Source organism: Macrotis lagotis, chromosome 7, assembly GCF_037893015.1.
Source record: "Macrotis lagotis isolate mMagLag1 chromosome 7, bilby.v1.9.chrom.fasta, whole genome shotgun sequence".
Lineage (NCBI taxonomy): Eukaryota > Metazoa > Chordata > Mammalia > Peramelemorphia > Peramelidae > Macrotis > Macrotis lagotis.
In genome coordinates, this window is record NC_133664.1 from 71,464,094 (window position 1) to 71,477,167 (window position 13,074).

General features: G+C 36.7%; 1 long non-coding RNA gene across 3 annotated transcripts; it reads right to left on the minus strand.

Moving 5' to 3' along the window:
- Positions 1–9,098: 9,098 nt before the first annotated feature.
- Positions 9,099–12,749, minus strand: LOC141493708 (uncharacterized). Of its 3 annotated transcripts, XR_012470300.1 has the most exons (5): positions 12,557–12,749; positions 12,268–12,321; positions 10,507–10,680; positions 9,808–9,957; positions 9,099–9,425 (listed from the first exon to the last, which is right to left on the minus strand). It is a non-coding gene; the product is annotated as an uncharacterized LOC141493708 (long non-coding RNA). The 3 variants fall into 3 exon arrangements; XR_012470299.1 differs by lacking the exon at positions 9,808–9,957; XR_012470301.1 differs by lacking the exons at positions 9,808–9,957; positions 12,268–12,321 and having other exon boundaries at positions 9,100–9,425.
- Between the last annotated feature and the right edge of the window lie 325 nt (positions 12,750–13,074).

Sequence of the window (13,074 nt, forward strand, 5' to 3'; positions counted from 1 at the left end):
AAATTTCTATTGTCTAGAGATTGCCTTTTTTTAAAAGTATATAATAAATTCAACATATAACTTTTTCTAAGGAAAAACTTCTTGACAACTTGATGTAAGATGAGAACAGGATGTTTCTGGGATAGTGAGCTCCCTGTTCCTTTAAGTGAAGAGGAGGTATGGTCACTTGTTAGGGATGGTATGGGAGGGGGTCTCTTCCTTCACAAAAGGATTTAGGCTAGGTAAGAAATCAACAAGTTTTTAAGGGAGAAGAGGTTTTTGTTTTTAAGTCTTAGAATATTAGTCTTATAATCTATTAAAGGACTTATATGTCCCCAGTACAGTTGTTATAAATATATGCATGTACACAACACACACACATACACATACATGTATATGGATACATGCATGAACACACAGATACATACATGCACAAGCACAAAATGGCACAAAACAATAACAAAACCACACTAAGACTCTTTTGGTACAGCCTGTACCATCTCACACATATATCCAATTGATGCAATACTGATTTTGTAGCCATCTCATCTGCCATCACACAGGCAGAAAGCATCTGTACTAATTTATATATTTCTATTGCTTCCTTTAGATTATTACCTTTTGTATCATTGTGATTTATATAAGTTGGTTTAAATATAGTGCCAGTTGTCAGGAAGACTCATCTTCCTGAGTTCAAATCTGTTCTCAGATGCGTTCTGCCTGTGTGATCCTGGGCAAGTCACTTAGCCCCTATTTACTTCATTATCTTCATTTGTAAAATGAACTGGAGAAGGAAATGGCAAATCATTCCAGTCGTTCTACCATGTAAACCTCAAATGGGGGTCATGAAGAGTCGGACATGATTGAAATGACTGAACAGTAAAAAAAAATTGTGCAAGTTAAATGCAAATAAAACTTTCAGAGTGTCAATGAATTTAATTTTTTTTTACTAGACTAGAGTGACCAAATAATAATTTGTTGCCTTTAGAAGGACTTTTGATTGATGTAGGCATGCAACCTGGTACCTGGAGAGGGAACCCTAAGAATGTCCTACTATACCCTTCTCCCCTTAGCCTAAGAATATAATGCATTTATCAGATTAGCTTATTGTCACCTTCCAACAGAGACAGAGTCTGGCCCTGAGGGGATGATGTATATAAGACAGGAGGCAACAGATGGAGGCAATAGAAGAGATGTAGGGCAGCAGCAAGCCCTAGGGGAGGGAGGGATTGTGACAGTTCTAAGCTGGAGCTCTCCACACCTTCCAGGCTAGGAGTTTCAAAAAGGCTTCTGGGTTATTAATGAGATGAGTCAGTAACCAGGTATGAATTCATAGATTTATTTTGGCTAAAATTGCTTAAAGTCGGTATTTAAAGAGCCACTCCTTTCCTGGTCTCTGGACTAGATTATCCTTAGACTTTCTGGGATTTCTTTTTTTTCCTATAAGGAAAACATGAATAGCAAATAATCTCCTAACAGGTTGACAACAACAGGAAAGAGTATTTTAGAGTATGTCATAGGATTACTTTATTCTAATCTATTCATGTAGGCATGATTAATGGATGGTGTCTAGAACATGATTCTTGTCCTCATCAAGCTTAGAATCTGGTGGGGGAATATTAACTATGAGCTAGATATTTGATTAACTGTTATATTCCTAATTGCAAGGTGCAGGGGGTGATTTCAAAAAGAAGTATAATAATAGCAAGCACATACATTGTGTTTTGAAGTTTGCAAAGGCTTTTCCATATATTATCTCATTTGGCCTTTATAACAACCCTGGGATGTGGGTATTATTTACAGAAATAACACCTGTTTTAGAAATGAGCAACGGAGGCAGGCAGCAGTTAAGTGACTTGTCCAGGATCATACAGCTAATAAGTGTTTGAGGCTATATTTGAACTCAGATCTTCCTCACATCAAGTCTAGCACTTTATTTACCATATCATCTTAGCTGCCTAAAGGTACCTGTTACTTTTTGGGGTGTGTGTGTGTGTGTGTGAAGAGGCAACGACACATATAAATGGAAAAGAACCATAAATTAGCATATGATTAAATGCAATAGTATCTTTGTAAAAGGGAGAAACAAGTGTGGACTAGATGTGTTTGGTAAGGCTTTGTTGAAAAGGTAGTTCTTAATATGGTTGTGTGGGATTTGGATAAACAGAGAGAAGGGAACAGGCTATTCAGGGAGAATTGACGGCATGAGCAAAGAAAGACATGGTGATGGGAATGAGTATGGTTTGTTCAGAGAATAGGAAAAAAAACTGTAGCCCATCTGTAGCAGAGTAAAGCTCAAAGACAGAAATGAAAACATAGAAAAGCTAAGGAGCCATATTATGGAAGAGCTAAAAGACTAACAAAGAATTTCATATTTCATGTGGTAGGTGGTGCATTGAAGAGAACTTGAATAGGAGGTATTTTAGAATGAAAGAAGATATGTTAGGGAGGTTTTTCTGGTAATAATTTTAAAGGAAGGTTCCAAGAGTCACAGAGATTTTAGATTGTATGTAAACAGTAATTCAGTTGTTGGTACTATAAACGTGTAATCTTTGTCCAATCATCAGTAAGTCGATTCAGTACTAGAAGAATCGAATCTTTGTAACATCGGCATTCTCCCTAGGAATGAAACCAGAAGACAAAAAGAAATAACAGTAACATCAAACAACAACAATTCATCAAGTGCCTAATAGGTTCCAACCACTGTGTAAAGTGATAGAGTTGCAAAACCTCAAGCAAAATAATGGTTACCTTCAAGGAATTTACATCCTGTTAGGGGAAATATGACCATATATAAAAGTAAATACAAAATATATGCAAAGTAGGTTTTGGTTTTTTGTTTTTATTTATTTTTTGATAAGGGGAAGCAAACATTTATTAAGTTCCTACTATGTACTAATGACTTTACAAATGAATCTTCATGAAGGTAGATACTATTATGGTTTCTATGGAGGTTAATTATCTTTTCCAGGGTTATGGAACTAGTGAGTGTCTGAGGCTAGTTTTGAACTTAGCTTTTCCTGACTCTGGGCCCAATAATGTAGACCCACACCCTCTGCTGGGGAATAGGACAGGAGCAAGTACTGTCTAGGAGGCTCAAGAAAGGCTTTCTGTAGAAAACCTGAGCAAGCATTGGGAGGAGCTTTAGCAAAAGTGAGATGACAGTAAAAGACAAAGCTACATTTGTCATGCTTCTCTGAGCAATAAGAAATGTCATATCATTGGTCACCTTGGCCTGCAGGGCTAATGGCAAGTGTGAGCAAAAGACTGCCTTGAAGATAATTACAGCTTATTCATCATATTTGTCACAAAGGGCAATAATGTGATGAAACTCGACAAAAAACTTGGCAAGATCACCTAAAAGAAGTAAAAATTAAAGAGACTTCAACAAAAAGGTAGGCACAGAAGAAAAAAGATAGATGTATGTATACTAGAAAATATAGTTTGAAATAATTAATGAGAAGAACTGTTTTGTTATTCAGTTGTGTCCAATTCTTCATGACTCTATTTGGTGTTTTCTTGGCAAAGATGCTGGAGTGGTTTGCCATTTTCTTCTCCCACTCATTTTGTAGATGAGGAAACTGAGTCAAACAAGGTTTAGTGACTTGCAGAGAGTCACACAGCAAGTATCTCAGGCTGGATTTGAATTCAGGACTTTTTTTTTAGTTTTTTTTTTTTCTAGCAGGGCAAATGGAGTTAAGTGGCTTGCCCAAGGCCACACAGCTAGGTAATTATTAAATGTCTGAGACCGGATTTGAACCCAGGTACTCCTGACTCCAAGGCCGGTGCTTTATCCACTACGCTACCTAGCCACGCCATACGCCACCTAGCCACCTCAGGACTTTCTTTTTTTAAAGGTTTTATTTATTTTTAATTTTACATTTTTCCCCTAATCTTGCTTCTCTCCCCCCCACCCTCCACAGATGGTGGTCTGTTGAACTCAGTCTTTCTATCTATCCACTGTGCCACAATTATAGGCATTAGTATTATCTTCAAGAGGAGAGACAGAAGTCATTTCATATGGTGAGGACTGAATAACATTACAAAAAATAGGCTGGAAATACCTGATTACTCTAAGATATTTCAGAATCAATTATGTGTGAATCATACCATTGTCTAGTGAAAGAAATGGTAAAAATCAGTGCTGAATTGGAAGAAAGAATGAAGATGAGCTCACTACACTGGAAGAAATTATGACTACTTCAAACTGACCCATCCAAACAAACTGTTGAACAGTCATAAAAGGAATTCAATAAATATGAAGACACTGACTTTCATTAATATCTTTTCATTTACAAATTTAACTAATCAAAGTAAATCACCTCAACAAGGAGGCCAGAACAGGCCAGAAATGTTCTCAGACAACAAATAGTTAACCTCGACTAGCCCACAGGCATGGCAGCCTTGAAGCCACAGCAGCCTAAAGTACAAGCTCATTTGCAGCACATTAAACAGGATGACATCGGCAGATTATGAACAGTATTGCATTATAAAACATCAAAAAAACAGTGGAAGGAAAGATGAAACTGTAGAAAGCATGGCATGAAAATAAACTAATACAGGTCATTCTAAGACCTGTCTTATAGACAAAACAGGAAGAAGGAAATGAAATAGATCTATTAAGAATATTGATGATGGCAGAACTACTGTGTATGGATTCTAATACCTCAGCACCTACATGTGAAAGAAGAAATGGCACTTGAAGAAAATCAAGATGAGTAGAAATGGTGGAACCTGATCATTCACACATAGAAGGATTGCATGATGGAGGTGCCATTAAGTTTGAAAATTCTTGGAGGCACTTTTTCAAGATGTAAACTGGAAAAGATTACAAAGGAATGATAAAGATCATGGAAAGTATTGTTATCATTTTTAAAAAGTCACCAAGAAGGCATTAGCAGCTGTCAATTCAAATGTCTACATTCCCAACTCTGTAAAATCTTTACAAGAACAATCTATACCTGTAATGACTATTCCTTTGAATACTCCAAGTGAAAGGTGCAGAGAATTTACAATCAATTTTATAATTTACAATTCCTTTTGTGTTTATTGGTTGCTGGTAATCGTTAAGCCCCTATACACACACACACACACCGTTTCGAAAGATTGGGTAGAGAAAAATGCGACTTAATGATTCTAAAGACGATTTCCCATGTGCATATTAGATTATACATGATTTATTCAAATGTCTTCTGTGTTTAAATAGCAAATGAGTAAAAAACAAAACAAAATCTCAAAAAAGTTAAATTCTGAAGCAGGTAGAGGTTAGTTAAGAGACACTGTTTATTCTCATGGAGGTTATTCTCCAGTAGAGAAGTTCACAATGGTCTGTGGAACAATGTTCTCAAAATGCTTTCTAAACCATCCAAGAAACAAATTATATTTCATATGGTTAGGGTATGGTCTCAGGATATGGTTTGGCTCCCCTGCCCTTAAGAATATAAAATCCATTAGATAAGGAGGAAAACAGTATAAAAGTGCAAGTCAGAGATCAGGAATTCCAAGCTTCATTGTAATGGAATTATTAGGACGATTAGAAAATAAAATGAAGCAATAGTTTAATATAGTAACATATTAAAGACTATGTGTGTGTGTGTGTCATTGTAAAACCCTTTGGGCTCTTTGTCTCTTTATTGATGCTACCCTAGCCAAACTCAAGACTGTGGTCAAGGCAGGAACCTACTGTGAACAGAAACTGGTCCCCTCTCAACTAGTCCAGGAAACAGAATATGGAGATGAAACAGAAGCTTCATTTGTATTTGGTTTATACCATAGAGACCATAGAAGCAAGATTGTTATACCCTAGGGGGCATAGCTATTTTATTGTCTCATTATTTGAAAGTTGTAATGCATATTTGAAATACATGGTGACTCTCCATTATCCAGAATGTGAAATGGATTAGAAAGCTGTTTTCTCCCCTCCCTTCCCCTCCTACTGTCCTTCCCTCTATTCTTTTCTTCTGGTCCACTTTTCCATTCTCCTTCCCTCCTCTTCTCTCTTTTCCATTCTTTACTTTAATTATGTGTTATCTATTATATGTCTGTGTGTGTGTGTGTGTGTGTGTAGCCTGGCCAAAGACCAAATGCAGTTAAATGTCAATAGCAGTCATTTAAAAAAAAACAACCCACATATTGATGGTGTCAGATTATTTTCTTGAATTTTTACAAATGCTGCAAGTCTGTTAACCTCAAAAACACTTTAAGACAAGGTGAAGCCATGTTGTGAACTTTGTGACCTTCAATGTGCTTTGGGGCACACTGAACAGTTATTATTGGTTTGGGTAATGGAAAGACAGGGACAGCATTTTGGGAATCACTAATAAACTAAAAATTCAGAGGCTGCAGGGGATAGGGAAGTGTGCAAAATCAAGTCTTTTAAAGATTCCAGCTAGTCAGGCATAACTTTCTGCATTTTTTCCCTTTTTTAATACTTTAACATCTTGCCAGCCCCTCTGATAAATTACACATAGAATATGCTAGCAAAGCCTTTGTGTTATGAGATAAGAATGCTGCTCAGTGACTTTGAAAGGCAGCTGAAGAAGGGGGGAAATCGCTCCATGTCTGGACTGCAACCCTCTCATGCGGATGAGTTTGATTGATTTCCCAGGTGCTAAAACTGCTTGCCCTTCCATAAGACTGGCTGAACAATGTAGACAGAAGCTAACTGAATAAGGATGGTGGGGTTGGGTTTTTTTTGAATTATGATCTAAATAAATGTCTCAAAAATATTTCAAGAATTTATAAACATGGTATCCTCTGGGTTCAATTTTATATTACCTAATATAGATTTTTAACATTGTGTAAAATATAATATAGATTTTATGTGGACTTATGACATTAAAGGATGGTTAATGTCTTGTCCCTGTGGGACATGAGAAAATATTTCTTTGTCAAGCTTTATGGATAGTTGGTTTCCTCAGCACTAATGGCTTCGCGAGCTCTTTTGAAAATCTTGTTCCCATCTTTGGCATGATTTCTTTCTTCCCTCTTGCTTATTTTTTTTCAAAATATAATTGGTGCCTTTCATGAAAAAAAGAGTCAAATTTCATGGAATTAAGGAGTATTTAAAATTAACATAACTCTTTTGTTATATCTAAGAGGGTTTTCTTACATATAGATGAATACATATTTTGTTTTGACCCTGTGATTTCCCCAATGGAGGGGTGTTCCAAATTTGGAAATCCTTTCAAATTCAGCAGATTAGCAACTAGTCTGAAATTTGCAATTTTAAAAAGCTGTCTGGGCCAATGAGAGGTTTAGGGTCTTGCCTGTGGTCACTGAGCAATAAATGTCAAAGTCTGTATTTGGCTCAAGGTCTTCTTGATTCAAAGACTGTGTTCCCTTACCCTCTGTTATGCCAATGAGAACAAAACTTAACATATTTTTACATCAACCTACCTAATTTTGTTTCTAACTGTTAGAAAATTAGATATGATTTTACAATAAACCTTACTGAAGGAAACAGTTCTTTTACCTGTCAAACACTGTCAAATTCAATTTTCTCCTAGACTTCTCTCCTCAGTTATTTTAACCATTATTTCCAAATTCTTTTAAGTTCAATGACTATCCTTGTCTGAAAACTCAGCTTCTGTTCACATAAAGGAAAAATATTTTCAACGGTATCAGTTAAGATACAACATGAGCAGTTATGTCCAAAGCACAATCATGAGATTCACAGTTGTAGCAATAGTGGTAGACACCCCGAGAATCACTGGAATATTTGCACAGTGACTGTTGAAGTAAGTAACATCAGTTAACCTGTGGGGAGGAAGGGGAACAATGACATACTGCTCCTGGAAACTTTCCCCATAACATCATGACAATTTAATTGCCCTGATGGAGAGCCAAGATTTTGTCATTATTAGGTGAACTGGGTCAAGTCACTTACACTTTCTGTTCTCTGATTTACTTCAGTGTAAAATAGAATGAATGGTACATTTTCTAGTCTCCTAATTATGGTTTTACTAGGGATACTATGTCAGAATACCAAGGATAAATGTGTCAGAACTGATACATCTAGAGAAGCATCCTGCTGTATATATTAAACAACATCATTCATCTGAATGATGCCCTAGAATTTGAAAGGGTTTTTGCATATATTGCCTCATTCCATGTGTTATCTCAAATAGTTTCCATTGATGATGATAAGGAGGAAACTTGGTGCACTGGAAAGAGGACCGGAATTCATCTCCTTGCTTTGTCATTGTTTTTTTGTGACTTTGGACAAATTCTTTTATCTCTCTGGTGTTGGTTTCCTCATCTATAAAATGTAGGTGTTAGACTAGATGACCTATGAGATCTGCTCTTGTTCTAATTCTATAATCCTTTGAAGGTGATGGTGATAGTGATAATGATGTGAAGTTCTCAAGGGTGTACATCCAAATTCACCTATGTCCAACTCAGTGAGCCCATTTGGGGTTTTCTTGCTAAAGATACTGGTGTGTTTTGCCATTTCCTTTTCCAGCTCATTTTGCAGATGAGAAAACTGAGACAAACAAAGTTAAGTGACTTGCTCAAGCTTACACAGCCAGTATGAGTCTGAGACTGGATTTGAACTAAGGGCTTTCTAATTCCAAGCCTGGCATGATATTTTATCCACCTCTTTACCTAGCTGCCCCCTCTCAAGGGTGAGCATCATTTAATCTACTTCTTTGATATTCTCCTTGATGCTTAACACAGTGCACTAAGCACTGTGATGAATCAATCTGAATTAATTTCTCAGGGTTTCATTGAATTCCTTGCATAAGTGATGGACCAGAGAAGGTCTAGAGGGTGAAAATGTGCCCACCAATCTAGGATCTGGTATGTTGATTCTATTCGTGAAAATGATCTGGTGGGACACTGTAAGGATCTGTCCCAGAAACAGTAAAGAAACCTTGCCATTTCTACTGAGAAAAAGGACTATTTACATGGCTTGTGATGCTGGTGATGGCACAGGCATTAGTCAGTCTCATTCCTATCAGAAAAAGCTGGGAATAGCCACTCAGTTTATCTATCATTGAAGTCTAAAATCAGTATTTGGTCACTATCTTATTTATCAGAAAATATTACAATTTACTTCCATTTTCCTTGTCACTAATAATAATCCTAGTGTTTCTGTTCATTCTTTTGATGTTTTGAAATATTTTGGTTCAGTTAGTCTATACTTTTATTAATGGTCGTTCATCCCACGGCTCTTTTGATGACTTGGCCCGAGCACAAAATTAAATGTCCCAATTTGATTTCTCTAAAACACATCCACCAAACACAATTGCCCTTTCTGTCAAGTAAGCCCTTAACAGTTTGTAAGTCTGAAGTGATTTTTTCCCTCTCCCTCTCATTAGAGTTGTTCTAAGACTCTTGACATTCTCTAAATCATCTTTCGCTGAGTATAAGTGGTCTGTGAGGAAGTCGATCGATGGCAGGCTTCAGCTCTCTTGAATTTTAATGCAAATGTCTGTGGTTCCCTTAATCAAACAAAGGTTAAAAAAGGAAATCAAATTAGCTTATTACGAAAAAGACAGCAAAACCAAACAAACAAGAAAAATGTTTTCTGCATGAGGGGAATTTAGTCAATATCCTAAACAAGACTGCCACTGGAAATCAAGCTTCAAGTATGTGGTCAGTCCTAATCTCTAAATCAATATGGCCTTTTAAATAATTTTTTTGCCTACAGCAGCCTAATAGCACTGCTACCTAGGTTCTTTTCCTTTTTTATATAAACACGTTTTAAAACTCCTCTAAAAGAAACTGTCTAAATGGAATATATATATATATATATATATATATATATATATATATATATATATATATGTATATATATGGTTCTAGCCTTGGAGTCAAGAAGACCTTAGTTCAAGTTCTGCCTTTCCATGGGCAAATCATTTAATGTTGCCAAGTTTGAGATGAGTTGCTGAACTTCATTGATGGTGTAAGTTTCCAAGTTGGGAGTTTTCAACAGTTTCCGGCAGTGATGAAACAACAGATGTAGATTCTCTCCTACTCAAAAGAAAACAAGACAAAAACCAACAAAACCCCCAAATTATGGAAGTGTTCAAAAACTTCCCTCTAAATCAGTGTGCTTTAAATAACTTGTGGTTTCTTATAATGTGATTTAGCAGTGACAGTGATGAGAGGCAAGGTAATGAGGAAGATTGAAATCTTTGTTTCTCTAGGATAAGAAAAGATATTTGATAAAATTAAATCATCTGCCACAAAAGTGATGAATCCTAAAACTCAGGATGTTCTCACCCCAGTGTACTCAAATAGAACAGCAACAGATGGCTTTTACAGTAGGAGAGTCTTGCCCCAGGTATTCAGGACCATCATCATTACCAATGAATATTTATGGAGCATCTATGGGGTATGTTGTAACCATATATCCAACTAGCTTCTGTCGACAGGTGGACTGCATTGCTCAGGACACATTCAAATGGGCAAGATGGATGTATGATGGAGAAAATTTCAAATAGAATGTAGAGTTTTCAAAAATCTAATGTCACTCATTGAAGGGTGGAATCAAGTAACTGACAATTTGAAAATATTCACCTGCAGCCTTGTTGGAGACAGATTGTATTACATTCCCACATGTTATTATTCATCCTTACTGGTATTATCTCCTTCCCCCATTTCCTCCCTCCTCACTCCAGTGCTTCACCCTCATTCCATCTTCTCTTTTGTTGGTGTTTCAGCCAGATGAGGAAGTGGACAAACGAGCTCTCTCTGTGGTTCATTTAATCAAATAAAGGTTAAAGAAGGAAATCAAATTACTTAATTACAGAATCCCATATAACAGAAACATTCAAAGTGAGTAAAGTCATCTTGAATGAATGAAGGAATTAAAATAAAAAACTGCATTTATCAGCCACTTACGCTGCATCAAGCACCATGCTAAGTGCTGAGGATACTAATAGAATAATGGAGATAGTCCTTCATCTCAAGGAGCTCCCATTCTAATGGTGAAGACAACACATGTATCAGGTTTTAGCTGACAGTCATATGAAAACAGCCCATGGTGTTTAGGGTACAGCAACAAAGTAGGCAGTAAAGTCTATTCTTTAATGTCTTTCCTACTGATAAAACTATGCCTTTTTCTGATGTTGAACCATTTAATGATGCCAAGGATTTTTGGTGGCAAAACCATCAAAAGGACTGTGTGTGTGTGTAAACAATGAGATTTGTTTTGGGGTAGGGAAGGGCATATAAGATTTCCTTTCCAAAAACCATACTTTTTCACCTACAACAATTTTCCTTTTGAAGCAGTTTTATAGAGTTAGTTCCTTAGAAGATTTCAAGAGAGTCAAGTGGAATTTCCTTTGTCAACATGGGATAAAATGACCAAGGAAGGATATAGAATTTCTTTTTCCCAAGGAATCTTCTAAGACAGGAACTTCATAACTGTCTTGAATAATTTGGGTGTGCTTCAGCCTAGAAACAGGGTTCTGAAGCAGATAACCTATGAAGATCCCTTTAGACTATGGCTTTTAGTGATAGCTAGATAGATTGCTTGATCCAGAATCAGGAAGATACGTGTTCAAATTTGACATCAGGTACTTCTTGGTAATTCACTTCCTTTCTGTTTATTTCTTTTTTCCTCATTTGTAAAATAGTGATAATAAGAGTAGCTGCCTCCCAGGGGTGTTGTGAGGATCAAAATAGATAATTATTTTGAAGGCTTTTTGTAAACCTCAAAGTGTTCTATATATACTAACAGCTACTGATGCTGCTACTACTATAATGATGCCTACTAACAACTATTACTACAGCTACTATTTTTTTTCCGTTTTTACTACCATTACCATTACCATTACCACTACCACCACCACCACCACATTAATATATTAATACAAAAAAACTCAAAGTAAATTTATACATTGAAATGAGGTCTCAGTATTGAGCCGTAGCCTATAGAAACCTCTTCCTGGCTTTTAGTTCACATCTCTATCTACCCATTCCACCATTTCATATATATATGGTTTGGACTGGACCTGTGACAATTAATAGGGATCTCTCAATGAGGAAACTCCTTCTACCAGTGTAGATAGATCTCTTCTGTGCAATTTATAGGTCTGGGGAATTGCTTAGGACACTTAGAGATTAAGTGACTTATCCAGGGTCATACAGGAAGTGGGACTTGAATCAAAATCTTAGTAACATTGAAGACTGTTCTTTAGTCTCTATTTCATGTTGTCTCAATATGTAAAAATATATACATATCAATTACTATTTTTATACCATTTTCCCAAGACTTTCCCCCTACCAAGAGCCTTTCCTTATAATAAGAAAAAAATAAAATTAAGTAGAACAAACCAGCACATCGGTCATGTCTGACAATGTATTTCCCATTTATGGTCCACCATTTCCCTGTTGATAGAGAGAAATCTGTTTCATTGCCAGTCTTCTGAGGTCAAGCAGCAGAGGGAGGATGGTAGAGTGGAACAAAATAGAATTTGAAGTTTGAGTATCTGGATTTGAATCCTTGCTCTGCTCTCTTTTTACCTTTTTACCTCTGACCAAGTTATCTGACTTCTCTGGATCTGATTCCCCATCTGTGACATGAGGTGTTTGGACAATATCAGCACCTCCAAACTTTGGTTACCTGTTTGAGCATGGCCTGGAGTGAGTGTGAAGTCCACTTTCTGATGAGTGCTTGCTACAGCTACACAGTAGTCTGGGACTGGGTAGTGATTAGATTAGGTAGCCTTTCTGAGGAAGGTTTAGGCTCAGAAAGGGAGCAATATAGAACATGCACAAAAGAGGGAGGGAGATACGGGAGATAAGGGAGATGTGGTTGTCCTAGAGACAAGCTTTATCATTGGTTATTGCTGAATCATCACAACCAGGGTGGGAAACAACATGTGTCACTACCCTCCTTCTGTTGGATCACATACCCCTTGATGTCATCCTAGGTCTCAAAAGCTCCTTCTGCTTCAGGCTGTTTCTTTACTCTGTCAAAGGAGATGATAACTGATGCCTTGCTGTGAGTGAATGACTTCATTGGGTTGTTGTAAAGATCTAAGGAGATATTGAATATGAAGCTGTTTGGAAATCCATGCATATTAAGGTTAAAACATTGGGTCGTATACACACAGGAAGAAAATGCATTTTGATAGTTGT